Here is a 26,853-nt window from a genome sequence, read left to right on the forward strand (position 1 = left end):
CAAAAGTTACTTGAAACCCATTTTTAAAAAACAAACATTTTGGATCTTAGCTATCAGAGGGGGAAAAGTATCCCATTAAAACCGCATTGCTGCAAGACTGATCCCTTTCTGTATCATGTCTGTATCCTGCCCTTCCTCCATGGAGGACAGGGCTATCAATGGCTACTAGCCCTGATGGCTGTGCTGTGCCACCCTAGTCAGAGGCAGCATGCTTCTGAAAACCAGTTGCCGGAAGCCTCAGGAGGGGAGAGCGTTCTTGTACTCGGGTCCTGCTTGCGGGCTTCCCCCAAGCACCTGGTTGGCCACTGTGAGAACAGGATGCTGGACTAGATGGGCCACTGGCCTGATCCAGCAGGCTCTTCTTATGTTCTTATGTTCATGCCTATTTGTTTTCCCTCCTTATCACACCACCATGTGAGGATTACTTAGGCTGTGTGACAGTGGCTGGCCCAAGGTCCCTCAGTGAGCTTCATGGCTGAGTGGAGGTTTGGACCCAGGTCTCCTTGGTACAGGACCCCACTTTATCCACGATATGACTCTGAATCTGTAGTTTTCCATTAAGTACACCAAAAAGTCAAAATGAACTTGGAATTAAGTTTTTAAATTTTTATTATTTCAGTTTCTGGGCTAATCTACCTCCACACTCCTCTGGAGTTTGCCATGTTGTTGCTTGGAACACCTTCTCCGTTAACCCTCAATACTCATAATGCACTGTTAATTCAGGATTCTATGTTTTCCTACTGTCTGACACCACCAGTAAATGTCAGGTGCTGTTATAAACCCAAGAATAGTTTAGAGCCTCAGGTGGGATAGAAAAGCGGTTGTTCCAATCGTGTGGGCATTCAGCCAAGTATACTGAAAGCCAGCTAGACAAAGAAACAGACTGTACTAGAGAGTGGAAAGCAGAACTGATGGGAAACCCAGAAAGGCAGAGCTCAGAAAGCACAAAACAGTGTCCATAATCTCATTTGAGAAGAAATGGTGACGAGGACTCAAGACTCCTAGAGAAGCAGAAAGTGTTCGGAATCAAACATCTTGCATAATTACCAATTCTGTTCTCATTTACATTAGAGTCTGCCCCCCAATGCAACCCTGCTGATGTCAAATGGAGTTATGCCTGAATGGCATAACTGGGACCATTGCATTATCACACAGATTCAATAGCTATTTGAAAGCAAGCTTTATAAAAAAAAAAAAAGCAATCCAAGTTAAATTAATAAACTGCAGCAAAGTCAAAGCAAAGGAAATGCAGACGCAGCAGCAGCAAATTCCTTGGAGGTTAGGGGAAATTAAAACAAGTTGCTAACATCGTAAGGATTTAGCTCTAACGGACGTAATAGGATTCTGACAAGATGCCACCCTTTTAAGCAAAGCTGTTTTGTGTTTTCTGATGCTCAGTCTGTTCTTTCTTATCAAGTTTTGGGTTACATAATCACCCCATGCCAGATTTCTCTCAAAATGACTCATTTCAGTGTTATATTTTATTAGTGCCAAGACAATTATAAAACCTACTTCTCTTTAACCGTAAACCATTTACACACACACCCATTTTTTGGTAAGTCTAAACATTTCAGGATATGTCGATATTTCATTATGCCTTGGGGGGGCATCAATAGAAAGAACAGGTGTTTGTGACAGTGTCAGACCCTTGGAAGCTTTAGAAATGACGCTGGAGATACAATGCCCATTTGATTAATGGCAACTCTTCTAGCACTGCCAACTTACTCCCCTGCTAAAAAATTGTGGCATGATTATTTTCTTGCCCAAAAGGCAACTGTGACAGGGCAGTCTAGGTATTAATTTTATGATATTTAGCACTGCATTACCAAGAGAGAGTTCAGAACTTTCCTATTTTTCCATTTGCATTTTGCAGCCAAGCAGAAATGAGTCACTGGCAATTCATTATATCATGAAAAGACGTAAGCTTAATTTAGGAGTCTCCAATCAGCATGTTATATATTTCTTTCCGATCTCTGCTCTAGCAGGGCTAAACCTCTAAAGGTTTTTAAAAACGACATCATTTGTTACTCACTTTTTCGTGCTTTTTTTTTAAAAAAAGGAGGAAACTGAAGAAATTCCATAAACCTTAAAGTGGCTGGGTCTTACCAGATAGTCACTGACTCAAACTCAGGGTTGTGCGCAGAATGAACAACGCAGGGACTGGGTGGTTAGTTACAAAATGGCTTGCAGGAGCCATACCAGGCACTAAGATCTACAATCTGAATAGCAGTATACATCAGGAAGGCAGAGGAATTAAGTGCCTGAGACTTTAATCCAACAAAAGGAAAATGAGAGATAAAACATTAGGTTTGCTACAGTTTAACAGCCTTAATAGTGGGGGGGAAATCCAGAGCATGCTCTGATAAAGGATAAGCATTGCTCACTTCTTCAAAATTTCTAAACCATCAGCAGCAGCCTAAATTAAGGAGGGGACTATTTCAGCATGGGAGGGATCCTGAATTTTTAAAGTACACAGGAAAATAAAAGACTGGCTGAGGTCTTCTGTTGTATCTTTTACTGCCTGTACTTTTTCCTGCCGTTTTGTTTAGGATGCTACTGTTACGGTCCCTACCATGAAAGGTGGCAATAAGCACCACTCCCACATTTGTCTTCTTGCCCACATAAGAGAAATCTACAACTGGAGTTTTTAAACAAAGCACCTCTCACATTAACAACTTAGTTCATCCTGCATTTCATGACCCAAATCCATTACAATACCCCTCAGACCACATAAAGAAAGGCACTGTGCTATTTATACACATGCTCCCCACCCTACCCCAAAAGAATCATGTGTTCACCACTTATCACTGTATAAACAGCATATATACACATGTTCTATATGAAATAATATCAGTGTTTATTTTTATTTATTTAAAATATTTCTATCCCGCCTTTCTACCCTACAATAGGGCACTCAGGGAGGCTCACAATAAAATCATGCCAAATAAAATCACAAAAACATTAAAACAGATAAAAATACATAAAATAAAATTAAGCAATATAGGGGAGTGATATTAAAAGGGATTAAAGAGGTAAAATCTAAAAGGGAGGGAATAAAATCAGTTTCAGGCTAATACCTTCAGCCCCTCCCAAAGGCTCTCCAGAACAAGATGGTTTTCACAAGTCTCCGGAAAACCATCAGGACGGTAGCAGAGGGGGCTTTTGGGACAGGGTATTCCAGAGCTTGGGAGCCACGTCTGAAAAGACTCTCTCCCGCATGTCTGCCAGTCTGACATCTTTCATTCCAGGCACGCAGAGGAGACCAGAGGCAACCAATCTTAAATCACAGGCAGGTGGGCGTAAGTGGCCCCTCAGGCACATTGGTCCAAGGCCATTTAGGGCTTTAAAGGTCAGAACCAGCACTTTCAATTGGGCCCAGAAACCAGCCAGTGGAGTCGATAAAGCACAGGGGTGATATGCTGCATAGAAAATTCATTCTGTAAGTAGCAGTCCACAGACAAAAAAGACACATCATGTGCCATCCTTCTTATCAATCTGCAGTCACTCCACCCCACTGTGCATATACCGAACACTGGATCGTCTGAGGGGGTGACATGCCATTATAACCAAAAGCCTGTGATGCTGCTAACTGATGATCTTGCAAGTTGCTTCCTCAGACTCCCTGCTGGGAGAGATTGCCTTTTCCAGAAGGAGTTACATCTACGAGCACAAAAGAGCTACTTTATAAAGATTAGCAGAACCCAGTAATGTCAGCTTTGCCTGACAGGCTTCAATAAGCTCCACAGATGCCCCCAAGGCTACAATGTTAGACAGAGAAAGTACTTATGGAGAACCCCCCCCACCTCCCCCCCAGCACAAAAGACTGATGCACAAGTTTATTTGTGGGAAAGTTACAGTTGGGTTAAGAATTAGGGAACAGAACACAAAATTGGTGTGGCAGTGACAAAAGAATATGAAAAGAACTGGAGGAAAGTAAGATAATTAAACCCTGGAAATCGTTTGGGTGCTTCATTTAGCTCAACTTTATTAGTTCTGTATAGTTTAACAGGCATTTTATTTGCCATAGTAAAATTAATGGATTTTCTTTTTATTAAGAAAAGAAAAATATCTTTCTGTTTGTATGGCAATAAAGGAAGAAACGTATTTCCTGTTAAATTATTATAATCCTCTAACTTTAAAAAAAAGACTTATCGATGCGCAATTAGAATCCTACAGAGATTGAGAAAATCTATTACGGTCCTTCCCATGAGCATATACTCCATCAACACAGTTATGTTTTTAGTTGAAATTATAAAATTCTCAACAGAAGAGGCAACTGTATGTTTCTTCAAGACAATTTTGTTCAGGCTAATTAAAGGACCCTTCCAAGGTTGCTTTCTTTGAAAATCCCTTCCAAATGGAAGACTAAGTATATTTTTCTTTTGCTGCACTGAGAAAAGTCAACCCACTACAAGTCATAGTGACATCCAACCCCAATCTACTTTGTAAATCTGCATGAAATGAAAGCAATTTATAACAGCAATTTATTTAAATACTCTGTTAAATCTTACTTGATCTACTTCATCATGGCAATGCCCAACTAACAATGAGTATTTAATTGTTTTTTTATTAAGCAGCGATGTGCTCCTATAATTAATTTTCATCTAGAAGACCTCAACTGCTACAGTGGAACATTAACTTTTCACTTAAGGACTTATATACAAGTCAAGAAAATGAGAAGTGGTGATGACACTATAATTCAGTACACCCTTATCCTTGTTTACTCAGAAGTAAGCTTCGCTATGCCCATTGGGGTTTAGTCTTAGATAAGGTTGCATAGTATTGCAATTAGTCTCTGCTTTGATATTCTGCCTGATGGATAAAAGGCAGAATACACATTTAATAAAACAAAATAATAATATGTGCTCATATATGCACACACAACCAGCACGGCCATCTCCACATGAGAACCTGCTAGCTGACAGAGATAAACCTCACTGAAGATACTCCGAAGAACTTCAGTTATCCCACAGGCAAATGCAGTAATCCTCAAAGGTTAGCAAAATATACTCTCAGATGAATTATAAGACTTGCCACACCACCACCAAAAAAAAAACCACCAGATCAACTGGGTTACATTAAATCTCTGTATGAGTGAAGCATACTTCATCATGCCAAAGGCTTGGGTTCCTTTCTGAGGGAGATCCAGCAAATTTCCCCCATGCCATGAATCAGAAAGCCACAGCATGTTCAAAATTAGCCAATTTCTGCTCTGTCCCAAGTTTGGGTGTGAGTAGTGATGGAAAAAGTCGGGGGAAAGCCAGCATCCAATCAGATAGGATTCTCTCAGGTTTAGCACATAGAGAGGTTGTGGATACTTCACACACTGCTTTGCTCATGGAGGAAACTTTAACAGATGTGTATTCAGACAAAAACCAACTCATGCCTATGTGTTGGCAATGATCAGAATATAAGGGCTCCTTCTGGGAGGAGTGTTGGACTAGGACCTGGGAGACCAGGGTTCGAATCCCCACACAGCCATGAAGCTCACTGAGTGACCTTGGGCCAGCCACTGCCTCTCAGCCTCAGAGGAAGGCAATGGTAAGCCACCTCTGAATACCGCTTACCATGAAAACCCTATTCATAGGGTCGCCATAAATCAGGATTGACTTGAAGGCAGTCCATCTGGGAGAAAGGATGGGATATAAATTTAACAGTAATAATAAGGGTTGAGGCAATCTTTCAGAATAGTTGCGAATGTGCCTTGATGTTAGTTTCCTGAACTCTATAATAATAATAATAATAATAAATTTTATTTTTGAGTCGCCTATCTGGCCGAGTGAACGGCCACTCTAGGCGACGTACATAATACCATAAAATACATATAAAACCAAGAAGAACCGTAATCAATAATTAATCTAAACCCCAATTAATAACAGCAATTAAAAGACTAACCCACCCCAGAAATCCCATAGGCCTGCCTGAACAGCCAGGTCTTCAATGTCCGGCGGAAACTTGTCAGGGAGTTTAACTAGTTTAACATAAGTCAGGATCTTCACATCAAAGCTGGCACATGACAGAAGGAGGAAAGGGCGTTATAAGGAAGGAGTGCTCATTCTAGGGCTCATTCATAGCTTCATAAAAGGTTTGTGAAGCCTTAAATAATAATCCAAACCCAGGCTAGTTTGTGGCTAATCCAGGATCACAGTCTAAGGCTGCACCACAGTGGCTGAAGTCCAGACATTTTTTCCAAACCTGATTATAGTTATCTGACATTTCACATTTGCATTATTTTTCTCTTATTTTTATATCCAGTGTGTCTTCTGTCTATTGGCACTTCCCAAGAATTCCAGTGTTGTAACCTATATGTAAACTTTAAATGAAGGTGCTCATATTTTAAGAAGACCCAAACTGTAGAAATACAGCCTAAAATTACATGGTTGAAAGAAAAATGTATATAAGTTGACAGAAAATGGAAATGTACAGCCTTCAAGTTGATCCTGACTTATGGCGACCCTATGAATAGGGATTTCATGGTAAACGGTATTCAGAGGGGTTTTCCCCTTGCCTCCCTCTGAGGCTAGTCCTCCCCAGCTGGCTAGGGCCTGCTCAGCTTGCCACAGCCAGCCCCTTCCTTGTCCGCAACTGCCAGCTGTGGGGCAACTGGGCTCCTTGGGACTCTGCAGCTGGCCCACGGCTGCACAGGTGGCAGGGCACGTAACCCCTGAGCCATTCGCTGTGGGGTGACCTTTAGCTGGCCCTTGGCACCCAGGAGACACGAGCTGGGATTTGAGACTCTGGACTCCCAGCCAGGCTCTCCAGTTAATATATCTTTTTACTTTATTTATTTAATTATATTTAATTTTTTTTTTACTTTATGCTAGTCTTCAGAAATTTGAGGGCAAAATCAAAACAGATTAACCAGATTGGCTTGTGGTGCACTTCTGTCCAGTATGTCTATCATTACTAGAGATTCTGCACTGGTAGGATCTGACTGATCGTCAATGCAAACTAAGCATTATTTTTTGCTTAATAAACCTTAGTCCTTTACTTGCCCACTTCTCCTGTAAAATAATTTTGCTGCCAATTTTCACTTTTGAGTATTTTCAGAGTAGCAAATCTGCATGGGTCAAAAGGTTAAATGTACATCTAATAATTTCCATGGTTTTCTGACTGTGACTACAGTAGGGCTAAAGGTTTGTGGGCAGGTGAAATGCACAGATCCCAGCCCTTTATGGGAGCCAGTTGTAAGCTGAAGTCTGACTCATTTTCTTCAAAATCTAGCACAAAATAACAGAAAAGCATAGTGATGTAATGTAAAATGAATCCTCCATACTTTATTTTTACCATACGCATTAACTGAATATCGAAAGGCCTCAAAGAATGCCTCTGGTGACCCTCACAAGAGAGAGAGCACCAAAATCCCTACTCAGACATGAAATTCACTGGGTGACCTTGGGCCAGTCACTGCCTCTTGGCCTAGCCCACCTCACAGGGTTATTGTGAAGATAAACTGGAGAGGGGAGAGAAACACGTACGTCACCTTGAGCTCCTTGGAGGAAAGGCAGGATATGAATAATAAACAAACAAACAAGACCAGGCACCACTACCAAAAAGAGGAGAAGCCTTGTTTCTGGTCACAAATAACCTCACTTCAGACAACGGTGGCATCTGGAGCAACATTTCTTCCAATGATCTCAAATCACACAGGAGAGGGAATAGATTGTGAAGAAAACAGGAAAAGTCTTCCTTCTGTATTTGGTTATTTGTCATGCATGTCATCAAACAAACATTTTGAAATAACTTGACTACTCTACTTTGTGGTTTAAAGGCCTGTATAATAACAGCTACCAACCTTGAGTATAATTAAAATGGATTCTATGCAGAGAGACCTTGCAATTCACCCACATTTGCTGTAAAGAGAAAATAAAACAAAAGCTTTGGTTGAAAGGTACAATAATTAATTTTCCTTTTCATTTCTAATTACTACTAGCTGTGAAGAGACCACAGAGAAGGCAAGCTTTTATTCAATTCAGAGACTACCTGCATAAGGTCCTTTAAAGGTCTGCCTACATCAGGGAAATTGGTCCCAAAAGTCTACCCTGAACAAAATTAGGACATTTTCTAGTTCTTGACTCAAGGTTTTTCTCAAAAAGAAGGCAATTATTTCAATGATTTTTACAGATGATTCTCCACCACATATTTCTCAAGAAAGCAATTCTGAGCTAAAGGTCTAAAGAACAGATCCTGTACTTTGCTGCAATACTGTAAAATAGTAGTATAAATCCTCATCCATTTGTGTTCTAATTGAAGGCCTGAACGGATCGGAAAATGTCTTTCTCTGTATGCTCTCCAGTGAAATTGCTTTCAAGTAATTCAAATTTCCTTCACAAGATCCTTCTGCAATTTGCTACCCACAGGTTTTTACTCTTCCCACGGACGGCGCTCACAACAGATGTTTTGGTGCCTCACACCCCAAATCTACTCAGACTTTTCACCAAACATTCACTCACTCATTTGTAATATACCTCGTTTGTACAAAATGATTCACCTCCCTATTGTAATTTATGCAACAGGAATTATGTAAATACATTCAATCCAGCTCAAAAAGGTTTGCATAAAAGCTTCATCCTCCATTCGCATTTCTCCCCCTGCTTCTGCTCACAATGCTTCTTAGAATTGCCAGGTGTCTGGTTTTCACCCGGAGACTCTGGTTTTTTGGGGTCCTCTCTGGATCTTTGGGTGACTCACCTTAATCTTTGGACTCTTAGGTTTCATTATTTTAAAAAATTAAGTTTCTAGGTGGTCTGGTTCAAAAGATAAACCAAAATGTCAGCCGCCGCCACCCACAACTTCTGTCACTATCGGCTGCTCTAATCCCTGCCCTTTCAGGGTTTTAGCCAATAAGTGAAGTCAGGGTTGTGACTGACAAGATTTGTTGACCCCAGGCAATCACTAAACTCACAGTTTCCTTTTCCTGCTTGTCTCACATGAGGAATTCAGTAGATATATAGCTTTCAGCAGCATAAAGAGTACTTTCTCTGTACTGTACAGGATTGGGACTTGCTTCTGAGTAACAGGCATGGGATTGCACTATAACAGAAGATCACAACAGGATCTTGATAGGCATAAAAGTGTACATGCAGAGTTTTTTAATTACTTGCAAAAATGGCATATTATACATTTTATCTTTCAAATAATTTTTGAACAGAAGTTTTAAAAAATGCTGCAGTATTTATGCCCATCTAGTCCAGCATCCTGTTCTCACAGTGGCCAACCAGGTGCCTGGGGGAAGCCCGCAAGCAGGACCCGAGTGCAAGAACACTCTCCCCTCCTGAGGCTTCTGGCAACTGGTTTTCAGAAACATACTGCCTCTGTATATTAATACATTAATATACATTTGCCATTTATGAAGGAGTCAGAGTCGGAGTCAGATAGTAGAAAAATTAATATACATTTGCCATTTATGAAGGAGTCGGAGTCAGACAGTAGAAAAATAGAGGAGTCAGAGTCGAAGGTTTGACATACCAACTCCACAGCCCTGGTTGATATGTATAAATACGAATGTGCTGATCTTGTAAGGATGTATTTGAGTAAACTAAATGGGGTTTTTTTCAACTGTAGTTAGACAAAATTCTGTTATAAAGGGGGCCAGCTGTTTTGTTTTGCTTTTTATTATACCGTGATTAAGAAATGAGCTGATTTGTTTAATCTATTATGTTTAAAAACAAGCTTGTTTTAACTCCCCCCCCTGAAACTTCTGAAATATTCTGTTTAGTCTATTATGTATAGTATGGGGGGTGGGGGGTTATTTCTTGTACTTAATTATATATGCAATGTTTATATTATGTTGATACTAAAGAGGATGTTTTGTTCAGTTAATTGCATTATATTGATTTTGTTGTTGTTGATGTTTTCACTTGTACACCACTTAGAGCTTTATTTAAATATAAGAGGTATATAAAAGGTCTAAATAAATAAATAAATTTGATTGCACTTCCAATTCAATGTAGCAACCATCGGCTATTGTAAAATAGGAATTTATCAAAAAGATTTCACATTTAATGTTCTATTGGCACAATGAGACCACGCTACCTTGTTTAGAGTTGCCTGATTATTTTTAACAGGTTGGATAAAACCCAGCAATTTTAATGGATTTTTTTAAAAAATTCTAAATACTACGTTTCTCATAAATAATATTAAATAATCTTTATATGAACATTCAGATAGGCTGTAATTCTTTGGTTCTTGGGAAGGCATCCCAGGAGCCTTAGGATGGCTTTACTCTACCCCTTCGACATCAGAGAGGGAGATATGACCCTCTGCCTTTCAAACATAGTCATTTCATTTTCCACAATGAAAACAAACTACTTTAGTCACTATCAAACCTTTTTTTCCTATCAAATCAGGACTGTATTCTACAGACTACTTAAATCAGTGGTGCTTAGCCTTTTTTGAGTCACAGACTCCTTTGAGAATCTGATGAAAGCTATGGACCCCTTCCCCAGAAAAATGCTCATAAACACATACACACATTTTGCATACAATTTATTTTACTTCATTGGAAATTGATTTTTGTGTGTATGTGTCCAGTTCATAGACCCCCTGAAACCCATCCATGCCCCCCTAGGGGTTCATGGACCACAGGTTAAGAATCCCTGACAAATAATTATCACAGCACTACTAATAATACCGCTATTTTTAGCGTATTATTTATTTTCCCCATATTATTCATGGATGGATAAGAAATTAATCTGGTGAAGGAAGGGACAGCTGTTGTCACTGTACTCACGCTGCATCGCTACTGGGGGTGTGAACTCCTCTAGATAGTCAGGACCAGTCTATAGATGGTACAGAGGACTGCCACAGAGGGCATTGCCATGCTATTTCTACACAGCAGGGAATCACACAGCTGGACTTTCCATTCCAACTTCTTTAAGGCCAGGCCATCCATCAACCAGCCTCCAACAGATCAACTTTAGTCAAAATAACAATACACCCCAGGCACAGTTGGTATGCTGTAGAAATGCACCTTGCAGGTTCTCTCTGTAAAATCACTGTTTAGCCAGGTCTATTTAAGTGTTGCAAACTTATAAACCCTACTGTACTCTGCAGGAAAAGGTGGTAAATAAAATAAACCAAAACCAGACAAAGATCTGATTTGATTTGGCCTTTGCTTGCAGCAAACAATTAACAGCCAAACTTGGCTATGTAAAGAACTGAGGTTCCTTTAAATGAAAAGCACACAATATTCCTTATCTTGAAGTTCTGTGTGTTTTTTCAGTTGCTATAACAACATGCAAAAAACCTTTTTATTGCCAAGGACAGCTCCAGCTATTTTTAAATGCAACAGCTGGATTTATAGGCCTGAATTACACTCTTAAGACAACAAAAAGTGGTTTATTTTTCTTCTCTCAGTATTACAGCAGAAATGTCAGTGGCTTCTGCTGGAGTAAGATAAATCACATCTATGGCCTGTACCAAAACGTAGAATGTGCCGGTTGTGATCGGCAAGATAAATATCTCACACCTTTGCTGCATGTATCTGCAGCACCAAAACTATGTTTAAAATATTTGTACACCAGTTTTCTGCCTGATCATAGATTTCTAACGTGGTTGACAACAGGATAAAATTAAGACAAACATAGTGAGATTTAAATAAAAATTAAGGCAGCGATTACTATTGCCTCTACAGTGCCGTTATGTGCTATATCCTCTACCTCAGTGGTTCCCCAACTCCCCCCCCCTCCCGCCACGGACCACTTGAAATTGCTGAGGGCCTTGGCAGATCAGTTAAAGATTGTTCTACCCATTAAAGCAACTGTAATGCACTGTGCTAGATGCGGTGTGATTTTTAATTGTATTTTTTACAGACACACCATGTATCACCTGAATGAAGCTCGTAGAGTACTAGTGGTCTGCAGAGCACAGTTTGCAAACCTTTACTCTACTTAATCTTTACTAGTTATTGCTCTTGCTGCTCTGTAAGGAATCTGCAATAGCCATGAAGAAAATAGCCCCCCAACTCTGAAGTGTGCTTCACTGGGGTCAGGTAGCGCTAGATACATTCATCTCTACAGGACAGGGTCCTGTCATCTGAGTAGCTGGATAAGCCTGCAGCTCCTAGCTCTTCACAATGGGAAGAGGTGACTGATGAAGGCTGCTGGAAAAGTGGGAGGGGGAAGAAAGGAGAAACAGGAAGACTGAACAATGCAAAGAGCCGCTAGATTTTCAATGTGTTTTTTTCTAAGCAATATGTTTTTTAACACTTTTTATTTAAGATGTTTTTAAAGCTTTTTTAAATAATGTTTTTAAAGTTGTTTTGTTTTAATGGATTCTAAGGTCTGTTTTTATGATGCTTTAAAGTGTTTTTACTTTAAACGGAGACAATTCTGATAAGATAGAAGCACTGTGGGTAGGCCGTTCCTGTGTCGTGGAAGGAGGTAGACAATCTGTTTTAGATGGAGCTGAGAGCACCAAGCACTGTGGCTGAGCATAATCATATACATCTGGTTTTACAAGAGTTGTACTGATTGTCTTTATGCTACCATCCAAGTCAAGGTGTTGCCACTGATATACAAAGCCCTAAACAGCTTGCAGCCCAAATGCTTGAAAGAGTGCTGTGACGATCCCACAACTGGCTCTACCTGAGATACTCCCACCAGGGCCACCACCTGTCAGGATCTCGGTTTTTATTTGTTCTCTCACACACTCTAGCACAGATCTCACAAGATCCCACTGCTAGGCAGCACCACCAGCCACTCCCTGTAAACAATACTGCTAGAGACTTCGCCTTAGTCTCCCTATGGCTTATTGTTACTTTGTGTCTGGGTGCCCTTGCCATCCACAACCCCCTTGTATCTTTGTCTATAAAGCATACAATCCTGGGTTGCTCTGGATACTTGATGATGTTACAGTATCTCCCTTCACCGCTGCCACCATTTATTTGATACTGTTTCCCTCCAGCCTTGGTAATTACCCTGCCCTCCCTTCTGGTCTGTGTATCCCCAGCCAAGGATCAGGCTTTTGGTAAACCAATAAAAGTACCGTATATTCCGGCGTATAATACGACTTTTTAACCCAGGAAAATCTTCTCAAAAGTCGGGGGTCGTCTTATACGCCGGGTGCTGAAAAAGAGCGGGAAAATTAAGTAAAAAAAAAAGCTGCAGCGGGAGTGGAAGCAGTCGCAGCCGCCGTCCAGAGAGACCGTCGCGGCGAGGAAGGCAATGCAGTGAGGCTCAAGAAGTTACTGCCGTAAGGAGGGAAGCCTCGGCAGAGCCTGAGATGAAATTGACTCAAAACGGCGTTACTGCCGTGAGGAGGGAAGCCTAGGCAGAGCCTGAGACGAATTGACTCGAAACGGCCAGATACAGGAGGAAGAAGCCACAAAAGGCTCCCGGGGAGAACTTGGGCAAACGGGGGGTAACGGTGGGAGCTACGGTGGGAGCTGCAGCCGCAAGCTCCCGCTGGGAATAGAGAACCGCAGCCGCGGTCTCTCTGATGGCCGTTAGATGAAAAACAGGAAAAATTAGCGACCCGGGTCAGGAAGAATCCCCCCCCAAGGGAGTTCCCCAGGAATAACAACAACGTTAGAAACAAGACAGAGGGAAGGGAAAAAACTTGGTAAACGCACAAGTAACAAATCCTCCACACCCTGTCAGACAAATACACACAAAATACACACAGAGACTTAGCTAAGCTACGCTATAGGATCTCAATCTTGTTCGTACGAAGGCAAGAATGAACTGGAGAGTGGGAGGGGCCTGACGCCCCTAGTCTTGACTTCAAAGACATTCTTGCCTTCGCACGATAGGCTTTGTATACAACAACCAGCCAATCGCCGGTAAGGTACATCGCTTGCATGTCATAAGCAGGGGTGGTCTTATACGGCGAGTATATCCCAAACTCTATATTTTAACTGGAAAAGTTGGGGGTCGTCTTATACGCCCAGTCGTCTTATACACCGGAATATACGGTATTTATTTGATAACGCCAGGAAATAAAAAGATTACTTTAGGAATGTTTAACTAGCGTATGGTTTCATTTAGCGTCACTTTTTATGTTTCCAGTCATATATATTCTGTCTAAATACCAGCCAAATATAATCCAAACCTCCCTCAGAACTCTGCCAATCACTCCTCTCAACAACTCTCCTCTCCCCAGAACCCAACTCCACTCCCTCTCTCCAACAACTCCCCCTTAATCAATTGTCATCCTCTCATTTATACCTTCAGCCATTCAAACACTCAGCCAATCATCATCCAACATTCTCCAGCATTCTAGCCCATGTACTCACCCCTCTCACTCAGTCACTTACCATATATCGTTTAATAAACCCGCACTTACCATATTTACAGTTATCAAACTATAGGGACATCACAAGTGCCTCTTCCTATATCAACTGACCTGGGCCCTGAGATTTGCAGGGGAGGCCCTTCTGGAGGTTCCACCAGTAACTGTGGTATATTGGGTGGTTTTGTAAATAGAATGAACACATTTGCTGTTCAGAGATGGCATGGGGTAGGGGAGGAAAAAGGGCACTTTGCAGCTCAGCCTAATTTCATACAGGTGGCAAGGGAGGGGAAAATGAGAGGGGAGACAGAAGGGACTGGAACAGAAAGTAGTGCCTGGGCCTCTACTGGTACATGGTCTCCAATAGACTACTCTTGAGGAAATGCAGTCCTCAATAGAAAAAAAGTCCCTTAGCCCCTCATAAGAGAATCAGAATATGTGTAATAGCCGACCTGGTGCCCTTCACATATTTTTGGAACGCAACTCACATCATTCCTGACCATTAATATGATGGGTGTATATGTAATTAACACTTATCCAATATGGAATGTGAAATATCAAGATCCTATGGGGTTTATCACATCACAAATTATTCACAAGAGGGTGTTAGGGGAGGGAAAATGAACACCATTGAAGGCAAGGAGTAGTATTCAATGATAGTCCTACCCAGAGTAAACCCATTGAAGTTAATAGGCATGACTAACTTAGGTTCATTAATTTCAGTGGGTCTGCTCTGAGTAGGACACAGCTAAATACAACCCAAGGTTGGTCCGTTAGCAAAAACCAAAAGCCAGAATATATGAGCACCAACTAGAAAGTCAGACAATAATGAACAAGTCTGAAGTTTTCCAGGCTGGATGTGCAGCAAAAGGGGAGAGGGGAAAAGAAGGCATTATGCTGGAGCATGAAGTCTGCAGTTTGTAATGTTTTTAAGACAGCGCAGGTGTTAGGCAGACTTAATTAGATTAGTGTCTGTTAGATACAAAATATATTTCAGGTTACACAAAGAAACAGTGGTGGTGCAATCCCTTGAACTGACTCAAATAATGTGCCTTTTTCATTTATGCACAAGGATATGGGAAAGATGCATTTTGCAAGCAGGATACTATTTTTCCTCCCAGGTTCTGACACTGTCTGTAAATACACATAATTACAATAAATGTGTCCCCCCATCCACACCACTTTTAAAAACAGAATAAAAATGGCTTACTTTGTGTCTGCTGATCAATAATTACTTATGTGACACAGGCAGGTAAATTGCCAGGGCTTTAATACAATACACTTCATAATCACGGGAACACAAAAGGCAGGAATACAAACGGGGAGGGGTAGAGAGGGAAGACTCTCAATTGTATTTCCTCTTTTAACGCTTTGGTTCTGACTGACTGCACACAACACTTTGAATTGTAATACTCGCTAAAAATACCTTTTGAATACTACTTTTTCTGCCAGGATGCTGACCTTGATTTATTCATGTAAAGAATAAGGTGCTGCAAGTCACATACAAGTAGAGACCATGTTATTCATTAATATTAATGGGCTCGTTCTGGGAGGAAGGGCAGGATATAAATAAATAAATAAATATTTCATTTTGGTTTAAAATTATTTCTTATTTCCCCAAAGTATTTCTGAGCTTGTACGGGTGCTTTTTTCCTTTCCTTTTTTAAAGGTACTCCCTATAAAATACACATAATCCAAACATAGATCAGTCTGCAAATGTTCCAGAAAGAACCATGACTGGGTCACTGATGATGGGCCTAAGCTGTGTTTAAAAGCATTCTACCTGATTATATGTAGCAATCAAATTATAATTTGTAATCATTTCAACTGACCATCCATTCATGTTGGATACCTAGTTCTCTTGATGTACAATTTCCTCTTAACATAATAGTTATGTTTGTTATTTAATTTTTTTCTAATCCCAATTTAGTTCAGTGACTACTGCATTGGACTTTCCCAGGGAGCTTGATTCAGGCTCTGGCCCCTTTACTTTTTTCATTTTGAGTTACACAGCTAAAAGCACAAAATGAGAACATGGCAAATGTAGTATGCTCTTCAAAATGTTCTTCCTCATCCAATGTGTTTTCAAACACAAGCTGAGTTTGTTGTTACATGTGCAAAAATGTGCACTTGTTATTCCCCAAATGGCTTTGGGCAAGTAACTGATTTAATGGAGACCTGACTTTCACACACAATTTAATTGTGACCACCAGAGCATATAATCAAGGATTCTGCTACCTTTTAAAGAAGCAAGGGTAAAGAAAAATACACATATACACTTTACTATTATTAAAACACACATATCCTAAAAAAATGGTTTCAAAAACAAAAATAAAAAGACATTATGAAAGGTCATGGGGTAAATCTGTTTAGTTCCTTTGTTGCCATGGTTACTCCTTGGCATTCAGATATCATGGCGAAACACGCTTTGGCTATCAGTAACATACTTCAGTCTTGTACACCCCCTCCTTCCTTCCTCCATTCCATTTCCCTTCTTTTCTTCCCGATTCATAGCAGCCGTCATTTGCAAGGAAGCCTGACTCAGGCAAACCATTCTTTGGAGGCAAATCAGAATTGGAAACCACAATTTGGAGGCAAGATTGTTTGCCCAATTTAGACTTCATGGCAAACTACGGTCTTCTCAAACCAGAAAACAAAGGCCACCAATGTCACTGGAGGGACTCCCCACAAAGGATATCTTCCCAATTACCCTTTTAATGTTGAATCCCATAGCAGGGGAGGGGGGATGAGGAGGTAAACCGAAACACCTTTTATAAGTGCACATCATTGCTTTTTTCACTATATAGATTAGGACCTGTTGCTAAGGTTGATCACATTTGTAATCCCACACTTTGTCAATAATCTGGGGGCTATCTACTTGGATTTCTTTTATTATCCTTATGACAATCCTACTTTAGGCTGAGAGAGAGACTGGTCCAAAGTGTCATCCAGTGAGCATTATGACAGAATGCAGGTTTTAGCCAAAATCTTGCCAAGTCAAGTCCAACACCCTATCCAGTATATCTATCACAATAGTTCAACTAACTAACCTATAAAGTTATGTTCTGGCTACCATTCCAGCATATATGAGAAGCTCTCCAAAGATCCAGTGCCATGTATCATTACAACATTAAGCATGAAAAATAGGCATCACAATGAAGAATTATTCCACCCTTGTCCTGAAATACAACTGGTCCATATGATTACTGCAAAAAGTTCAAAAGGGGAAAATGTTGATCTTATTACCAAGAATAATCTGTATAATACAGATATAAGGTTTATCAATAGAAAACTAAACTGCAGATCTGTTCTCTTCCTCTATTCTTAACAAAACAAATCTTATTCCTCAGTCCATTTCCTCCATTTTAACATTTAAACAGTTTCTTTTGTTATATATAATACTGGTTAATTGTGACAGGAAAATATCTTAAAATAGTAACTGCTCCATATGAATACCATAAAATCCTAGACTTGCCAAAGTATGTTCCAATGTATTTAAATTAGGGGTAGCCAACATGGTGCTCTCCAGATACGTTGCTCAATTACAGGCCCAGCCAGCAAGTTCAGGAATGATAGAATTTATTGGCCAACATCATTTGGAGGGCACCCTGGAATGAAGGGACGGTGTTGTACCCTTTTTTCTGCTGATAATGAGAACATCAGAGAATGTGGAATGTAATGATGTCCTGTGGGAATCAAACCCAGTGGCTCTCAAAATGTTGTTCAACTGCAACTGTCATCCTCACTGACCACTGTCCATGTTGGCTGGGGCTGATGAGAGCTAAAGCACAACAATTGAAGACCACAAGTTCTCCACCGTTGATGTACTGCAACAAACAGAATATTTCTGGACTGGAATAACTGCAAAATTACCACTGCGATTGCCATGTATGTCAGTCATGTTTTTATTGTGATGCTGCATTATTGTATTTTTTATTATTGTAAGCAGCCTTGAATATAATACATACGCATTAGAAAGGCAGAGTATACATTCATATAACAGAACTCAAACTGAAGGGCATCCAGTCGTATCAAAGGAGTCGTGCTTTAGTATTTGGAGAGGCAACTAATCTAGGAGGTTCATAAGCAGATTTTTTGGTTTTATAAAAAATTGAGCAAATTAAAGAATTTATATGAATGACCTCAATTTTAATGAGTTTAGCATGCTCATGAGAGTGGGAAGGAAATCTCCTTACTTAATAAGCTCAGTCTTGATTTTAGAGACAATAGTAGCATAATTCCAAGCAAGTTAAGGATGGTGTGACCTCCACCTAATGTATTTATATCTCCTCTGTGAAAGTAGTGAACATTTGAAATAATTAAGAACAAGGCTGGTTTAATGATATGGGTGTAACTGTAAAGAACAGTAAGGACCCCAGGGGGAGGCATACAAAGATTGATTAGCAACAGAAGCATTGAGGGTGGCAACTTGTAACAGGACTCAACTGGAAAGTCTTTGGGAAATATGCAATTCTATATTTTTCAAGTGCTACCCCACAGACAATTCCATCTGGCATGGACAGTGGTGAATGATGACAGCCATAAATAGTATTTGATACAATCCCAGGCACACAAGCTGTAAAACTGTGCCCTTTATACAGAAAGTTAGCTTTACAAAATCCAACGTACTTCATGCTTTTCCCTGTCACCCCAGTTATTGGACATCTGCAGGGGATGTTTTTCTATTGGTCCCACAATGGGTGCGGTCCATCATTCAGTGATTCAAGATAGGGTCTTCTCTGTTGTGGCACCTCATTTATAGACACTCTCTCTTCGAAGATGCAACAGCCTCATTATTGAGCTTCCAACAACAACTCAAGACAAATCTATTCACCCAGGCCTTTGGGTTATATTGAGGTTTTCATTGGGCCAGGTGTTCTGTTTTTGGGATTGGCTGCACGGACACAAAGAAGTGTAAGTCCCTGGTTTTATCTAATGTTTAGTGGTTAATGGTTTAAGGACAGTATTTTTATTGTTTTATTACTGTATTGTGAAGCCCTGAGATCCTAACTGGATGAAGGCAGGCCAATAAAATAATCAAATAAAGTAAAATTTGATGATGTTTCAAAACTTAATGAATGCAGTAACAAGAATATTGTATATCTGCCTTCAAGGGATGAGCTGTGTATACCAAGATTTTCAAAGTGCCTCCAAAACTGGACAATGACAAATCAAAGGGTAGCTTTTTAATAAAGGGAATAGGTTCACATCAGGGACATCCTTGAGAATCTGGAACAGTTGGTGATACCTCCAGGGCTCACAGGCTTGAGAGACTTATAAAAATGCTTGCAGTCTGGTTCTCACATTACATTTTAAAGTCAATACTTGATTAGTCTAGAAATCTCCAGGTAAAAACTTGAGCCAAGTGTTCATCTTCCAAAAGTTTGTTAATGTGTTTTATACTGTTTAAATTTTTAAATTGTGTTTTAAATTGTTTTTATAAGATCTGTATGAAATTGTATTTGTTTTAATGTTTTTAGTTACTGTAAACCGCCCAGAGAGCTTCAGCTATGGGGCGGTATACAAGTACAATAAAACAAAATAAATAAATAAATAATGAAGGCATTTCATAAAATCACAGAACTGTAGAGTTGGAAGGGGCCTATAAGACCATCGAGTTGAACCCACTACTCAATGCAGGAATCCAACTTAAAGCATAATTTCATCCTAGAGAACAACTGGTAACAATCCATGAGTGTTGAACAAGTTGCTCCCCTGAAACCAAAGAGAGCCAATTGCACTCTGAATAATTATGAGCTGTTAAGGCAGAGAACAAAACTGGAAAGGTGAACAAACACGGCCACAGCACAGATTATTTTAAAATAACTAGGCCTCCTGGACAATGCATTTAAGGTCATGAGATTTCTCATCACTAAAAGCTGCAGTGGTCTTGGTTTCAAATAAACATAGCTTTCCTGCAAATTCTATATTTCAGTTATGGTATACAAAGTTAAATATTAGCATTCTAGGTAGAATTAGAACTTCTTGAAGTCTTTAAAGGACTGCCTTTTGTTGCGAATGGGGAGACTTTGAGCTCTTCCATTTCTCATTATGCTTTTTTGGAGATATCCCTTGGTATCTGCAAGGTAGACGATAGCACTGGTGGGGACATCAGGCTCTGAGGGGATTGCAGGATGGCCAATACCACTCACACCTTGACTAAATGGGATTCCAGAGAGGATTGTGAGATTCGGAAGCTGAAAGTTTGCACACTGAAGATGTAAAAGCCAAGGATTTAACAGTTGATGACTTCGTTGTGGCTGTGGTAAAAAGTGACCTAGAGTTGGACTGAGTGTACAGGACAAACTAAGTGGCACAGGCGCATTTGGAGAACTCAAAAGAACATTTGAGGCAAAGCATGGTGAATGAACCCCAATGCAACAAAATGCCAAACACAGAGGCCCACAAAGAAGTCACCACAACTAGGATATAGAAGGAAGCTGGCTGAGACACAGTCAGTGGAACTTAAATCTGGTAATGGCATGCACTCGAGCTTGGACTCCTCTCTGTCTCTCCTACAATGTGCTGTAGCCTTCTCCCCAATTCAGTAGAGGCAAAACAACCAGACCACAGAGGGATTTACACATGTGCTTTATGTGTAGACTGACTGTCACAAGTCAGTCGCATTTATACATTAGACTGACTTGTGACACACTTGGGAAAAAATGTTTGCTATCACTAAACAAAGCAAACCAGTGTAGCTTTGTAATCCAAATTCAGGAATTGCAAACACCAGTTTAAGCATCACATCCTGCTTTGCTCTGTCATAATTCTTCTAAATAAATGGCTAAGGCTACATATTGGGAAGCCCTTCAGAAGCAGTTTAAATGCTATGCTTTCTTTCCCTTGACCTTGAATAAAATAGGATAAGGATGTTCTGCAAGAAAGGTATTTACACAATCACTTACCGGCTGCAAAAGTTCAAAACCAAATTCAATTCCCCAATCAAGGAAGATTGGATGCTGTTATCTATAGGGGATGAGATTAATGTCATGACATTATGGAGTTCTCCTTTCACATTGCATTCCTCTGCCTTTTTTCAACTGTAAAGGCTTATGGTAGCTTCAAGATGAGATAACCACCTGTATTCCATTATCAAATGATATTTAAAAATGCAGCATAAGAGGACATCTTTCAGACAAAAGCAATACTTAGGGCTTTAATTAAAAAAAAAACAGAACTGCATTAACTGATGCTAACTCTGAATGGCAGACATAACTATGACTTAGGTTGCAATCCAATATACATTTATGTGGGTGTAAGCCCCATTGAACCCAGTGGAGCTTACTTCTGAGTAGACATGTATTTGGATTGCAGCCTTGGTCTAGAAGAAACATTCACTTTTCCAAAGCAAAAGCGTGTTGCTTTGTTGATGCTTAAAAAACACTAGTGCAGACCTGTGAAAAAATTTCTACTGTTTGCAAATAGTGGTCCTTACATTTTGTACAGGATCAGCAAAAAATAAATTCACAGAGAAAGAAGAGGGCAAGGCAAAGAGAAGAAATTCCCCTTCTTCCTCCCCCCCTCAATATATAGCTGATCCACACTTGTATCATTTACTAAATCAGCAGCCCCGAGCATAAATCAGAGGTCATCCATCTGCACTGCACTGTTTTCAGCACAATACATATTTGAATGTGCATCCAACTTACCCGTGGTTCTTCCTCTTAAAGAGGTTCTTCCTCTTCCTCTTCCTCTTCTCTTCAAAGGCTTGGAAAGAATTCTTCCTTCAAACATTCCAGTGTTCATCACAAGCTTCATGATGGTATGTTGCCTCAGCTTTGAACAGGCTCTTCAAGGAAGTCAGCCAGGATGAGAAATGGCTAAGGCTTGGACAAGAGTTTTTTCTTCAGTGGCTTTCCACCAAAGAACCACAGCTCCCAGTCAAGTGTTCAGGGCAACACAGAGTGGCACTTACTTTAACCTTTCGCCTCTTTTCTCAGTTAATTCAACATCTCTGCTAAAACAATCTCCCTCCCTTCAATGTTAAAAACCATGCCCTCTTCTCAAAAAGTCTCTTTCCATACCTCCTTCAGTACGTCTAGTCATTAAACTGAAGGCTCATCATTATTCTTCCGTTCATCCTTTTGCTTCCTTTATTCCATATGACATCATCCATTAAAGACAATCTGTGGTTGTTTCACTTGCAACATTCCATCTGCCTTTAATATGTTTATTTTTTAAAAAACTTATTCTATTTTTACACACACACACCCAAGACCCTCAAAGCAGCTCACAAATGCTTTTTCAATTTCCAAAAACACCCCTGCTTCTTCCCAACCTCTTCTTAACCTGCTTCCTGTGCAAAGTCTTCTTTGGTCTGTTCAGGTCTGTTACTGGCTTGCTCTCCTGCCTATCAACCCAACATCTTCCTCTTATTCTAGTCTTGCTATCCCTTCATTAAACTAGGCCCTGTCTCTTTACTTGAATTATGCATGTGAGAGATTATAAATCAGATAAAACAGAAATCTATCATCTTAGTGTATACAGCACCTAGTGCACTATTGACACTAAGCTTATTATGGCCATACTACCCTGAATAATACACCCAATCTCGTCTGATCTCGGAAGCTAAGCAGGGTCAGGCCTGGCAAGTACTTGGATGGGAGACCATCTGGTAGTACCGGGTGCCGTAGGCTTAGAGGAAGGCAATGGTAAACCATCTCTGAATATCTCTTACCATGAATATATCCAAAAAAGATTCATAGGTCATAATTGACCTGAAGGCATATAACAACATATGTTTAAAAGGAAAATAGAAAGACAATGAACAAATATTACAGAAAACTAGAAATTATGCCTGCCCTTGTGGTGTTCCAGTCCTTAAAGACTTTGTATAACAACCTGGATCAGACACGGAGAACCTGTAGACCTCCATAACCTACTGGACTTCAACTCCCCTCATCCCTGACCACTGACCATGCTGACGGGCTGACAGGAGTTGTAGTCCAGCAACATCTGGAGGCCCACAGGTTCCCCATCCCTGATCTACATAAAGTCAATGTAGATGAAGCACACCACAGGGACTTCATGTTTCCCAAGCCTACCAAAGAGAGAACTAAGCACTACTCTGCAGACCTCTCTGAGGAAAAGGACTTGACACTAAAGTCAAGTTTTAGAAGGGGTTCTTTGGGGAAAAAGAATCACAGGTTCCATTCCCAGACACTGTCCAGTTATGCTTGAGTACAGTTTCAAAGCAAGGCACTACTCCTTAAATCCTTGCCCACTTTCAGACAGCAGGCAAAACTTGGACACTCAGTGGGTCAGCACATTACTTTAGGAAGGGGGTTCTTCCCATTGCTGAAGCAACATCCTTCACCCCTGGGAGTTTTCTCAGGTCCTGCAGACTATGCCCCTTGGAACCTGTACTTGTTATCTGAAACTTGATTTTCCCTACAAGATGACTCTCATCCAAGGTCAGGCCCCTTTAGGCCTTGCTCAGCACCACAGCCCAGCCAAAGAGGACAGCCCATTTGACAGACAGCAGGAAGAACATTTGGCTTCACATTAACTGTTGCAATCTGAAATCTTTTCAATGTTGAAACAAAAACAAAGAGGAAAGCCAAGAAAGCCAAATGGACTACTTCACAGGGGGAAATTTACTAAAGGAGAGTTGTTCCTTGTTGTTATGGAAACAGCAGAGGCAGGGAAAGAGAAGAAAATGAACAAAGAAACAGTTGAAAGACCAAGTGAAAGGATGCGTTTGCCTCTACCAATACTAATGTGTGTATTTCAGAAAAGAACACCATACCGCTCTTTGAAAGGTTTTAATTGCTGTTACTCAACCCAATGGTTGAAAATAAGCAACTTCCACCTACAGAAACGCTGGAGTTAAATAGCAACAAAGATGCAAGTTAGAAATATTTTAAGACGTTACCAAGGGTATTTTTCCAGATTGTGTTTGTGAGAACATTAATATAAAATGCAACATTACACTAAACTGAAAATAGGCTTTAGATCCCAACATCTTTCTGATAATGTACAAAAAAAAATTCTCATCAGTATCGTGTGTTTATTTAATACTTTGAGCACACAAATAATTTATGCTGGAAGCAGGAAAAAAAATCTCAGCCATTCAGAAATAGCTTTTAAGCTTGTGAAATGCATTTACTGTGTCAAAATAATTTGTTATGTCTGGACAAAGTACTTTTCACAAAATTATCTAGATCTGTTTCAATCTGGTTTCAGGCCTGGTTTGACACTGAAACAGACTTGGTTACCCAGACTGTATTGGGAGACAGGATAGGCACCCCTGCTAATCCATTTGGATCTTTCAGTGGTTTTTGATATCACTGACCATGGTATCCTTCAGGATCGGCTCTGCAGGTTGGTGGGTAGATGCACGGTGCTTCTGCTCCTACCTGCAGGGCTGTTTCTAAAGAGTCATAATGGAGGACTTCTGCTCAGTTCCATAGCAATTGTGCTGTGGGGTCCAGCAGAGTTCTGTCTTGTTCCCCATACTACTGAACATCTATATGAAGCCATTGGGAGTGGTCATCGGGATTTGGAGCATGGTGTCATCAGTATGCTTATGATACCCAGTGCTATCTCTCCATACTATTTGAATCAGGAGAGGCTGCACAAGTGTGCACTGGATGAGGACCAATAAACTGAAGCTGAATCCCCACAGGACAGGAATCCAATGGATAGACAGTCCTCATGTCCTGAAGTTGGGCAGCTGGCCTGTTCTGAATTGCGCTCCCTCTGGTGGAGTGCTCTTATATATTAATCATTGTCAATAGAAACCAAAATGGCATCATTGGCTCAGTATGCCTACTGCCAGACATGAGTTCCTTCACATGGTGCTGCCCTTGAAAACCATTAAGATTCTGGAGATGGTGAAAGAATATTGATTAACTAGTCAAGCTGATATGACAGGAGCACTCAAGAGTCTACACTGGCTGCCTGTGCTATCGAGTTTAATTTAAGGTTTTAAGGTTGAATTACTAAACCCTGAACAACTCAGGATCCAGTCACCCAGGGTCTTGGAGGGTCACAGACACCTTACTTTCTTGTGAGCCAGGTCCCAGCAGTGTCCCTATGTCTCCTGCATCCTACAAGCCAATCAGAATGAAAGGGGGGTATGCTGGCCACTGACAAGAGTCTTCTAACATGATTCCTTGTCCTTTCCTGTTGATCGGGGCCAGAATGAAAAGAGGCGAGTCAGCCACTGAGAAGAATCTTCTCAATAGCTAACACACTCCCCTTTCATGCCAGTTGGCTCCTAAGGATGTCTGTTGTTGTGGGAGAAAGCATAAAAAAGGTTCTCATTCTCAACCCAGCAGCAAAAAAGGGAGGGAGGGGGAAGATGCATGGTTTTGTTCCAGCCAAAAGCCAGGAATAAGGATGGAGGAGGAAAAGAGAAAAGATACATTTAGGGGTGCGGGGGGAAAGTGTGTGTGAGAGAAATGGTGTTTTGGTGGTGGTGGTGTGTGTGTGTGAGAGAGAGTGAGAGAGTGACTGAGTGAGTTATACACGGTAAGGTGAAATATAAATAAATATGCCTAAGAATGTGTGTGTGGTACAGCCAACCCCAGAGGTTAGGATCAGGAATTGAAATATGACTTGTATTTTAATATGTATTTTGTATTTTCCTTTTACATGTGTTTAATTGTGGTAGCCTATGGCTCTAAGCAATAAAGATTCATTTCATTTCATATTTAAGTTTCCTCCTAAAACTCATGAGCTCTGCCCAAATACTCTGAATCTTAGTATGGCAGCCAAGAAGGGAAAATCAGCGAAGGAATTTCCTTATCTTACAGCATGATGATGATGGTGATTTAAAAAACCTGCCTGAGTGGGCAGTTTTTCTAACATTCCAGGTATGTCTGGAAGGTGGAGGTGGTGACCCAGGGAGATAGGAGAAAAGGGTAGGAAAATCCCTTTGTATCTTCTAGAAGGTGGCAAAGTTCAAAACGTTGAAAATACCTATGCAAAATGAGTGCCCAGCCTGCTGAGAAAGTGTCAATTCCTTCACTTAGGAAAAGCAGGCTTTCTCTTAACACAAGCTGCAAAAAAGCCCCCAGAGAAAGAGAATGGGAGGGGGCAGAAGCCTATGCACACTGCAGGTTTTAAAAGTTTTATGTTTTTCTTTACTGCTATAGGGCTTTCTTAGTCACTTATGCAGGCACCAATGAGTGTCAACTGGGAGCAAGGTTTTGTTAGTTCCTGCTTCAAAAAGCCAAGACAAGTTGCGGAGCGGGAGAATTCTGTAATGGCAGAAGAAGAGACAGTGAATCCTGATGATAGCATCCCATCTCCACTATCAAGCAGGAGGTAAATGTGTAGATCTGAATTCAGTAATTCAAGCAGTATCTCTGACAGTGAGAAAGGACAGTCCTTGACAGTGACAGACAACCATAAAGCAGTATTCAAGTCAGGGCAGATTATTCTATAATCTTAGAAGGGTGCATGGCTGTGACTATTATGAAGAGACCCTGCACTCCTGAATTTGCCTCCACACTAGTGCCTGAAAGAGCTCCTCTGCCCCAGCTTTTATATTTGCTGATGTGGCCTGCATTGGGTCAACGATGGGAAGGGTAGAAATGAATAAAAACAAACAAGAGTCCTTTCATCTTACAGTGGAATGTTGTACATGCTATGAATGGAAGGAAAAACAGG

General features: G+C 40.6%; 1 protein-coding gene and 1 pseudogene across 1 annotated transcript in view; one reads left to right on the forward strand and one right to left on the reverse strand.

The window, feature by feature from the left end:
• PPM1E (protein phosphatase, Mg2+/Mn2+ dependent 1E) overlaps nt 1-26,853 on the reverse strand; it is a 105,353-nt gene that overhangs the window by 46,159 nt on the left and 32,341 nt on the right. The gene's annotated exons all lie outside the window — the stretch shown is intronic.
• Nucleotides 22,750-22,871, forward strand: LOC133374543 (5S ribosomal RNA; annotated as a pseudogene).

Source organism: Rhineura floridana, chromosome 21, assembly GCF_030035675.1.
Source record: "Rhineura floridana isolate rRhiFlo1 chromosome 21, rRhiFlo1.hap2, whole genome shotgun sequence".
Taxonomy (NCBI): Eukaryota; Metazoa; Chordata; class Lepidosauria; order Squamata; family Rhineuridae; genus Rhineura; species Rhineura floridana.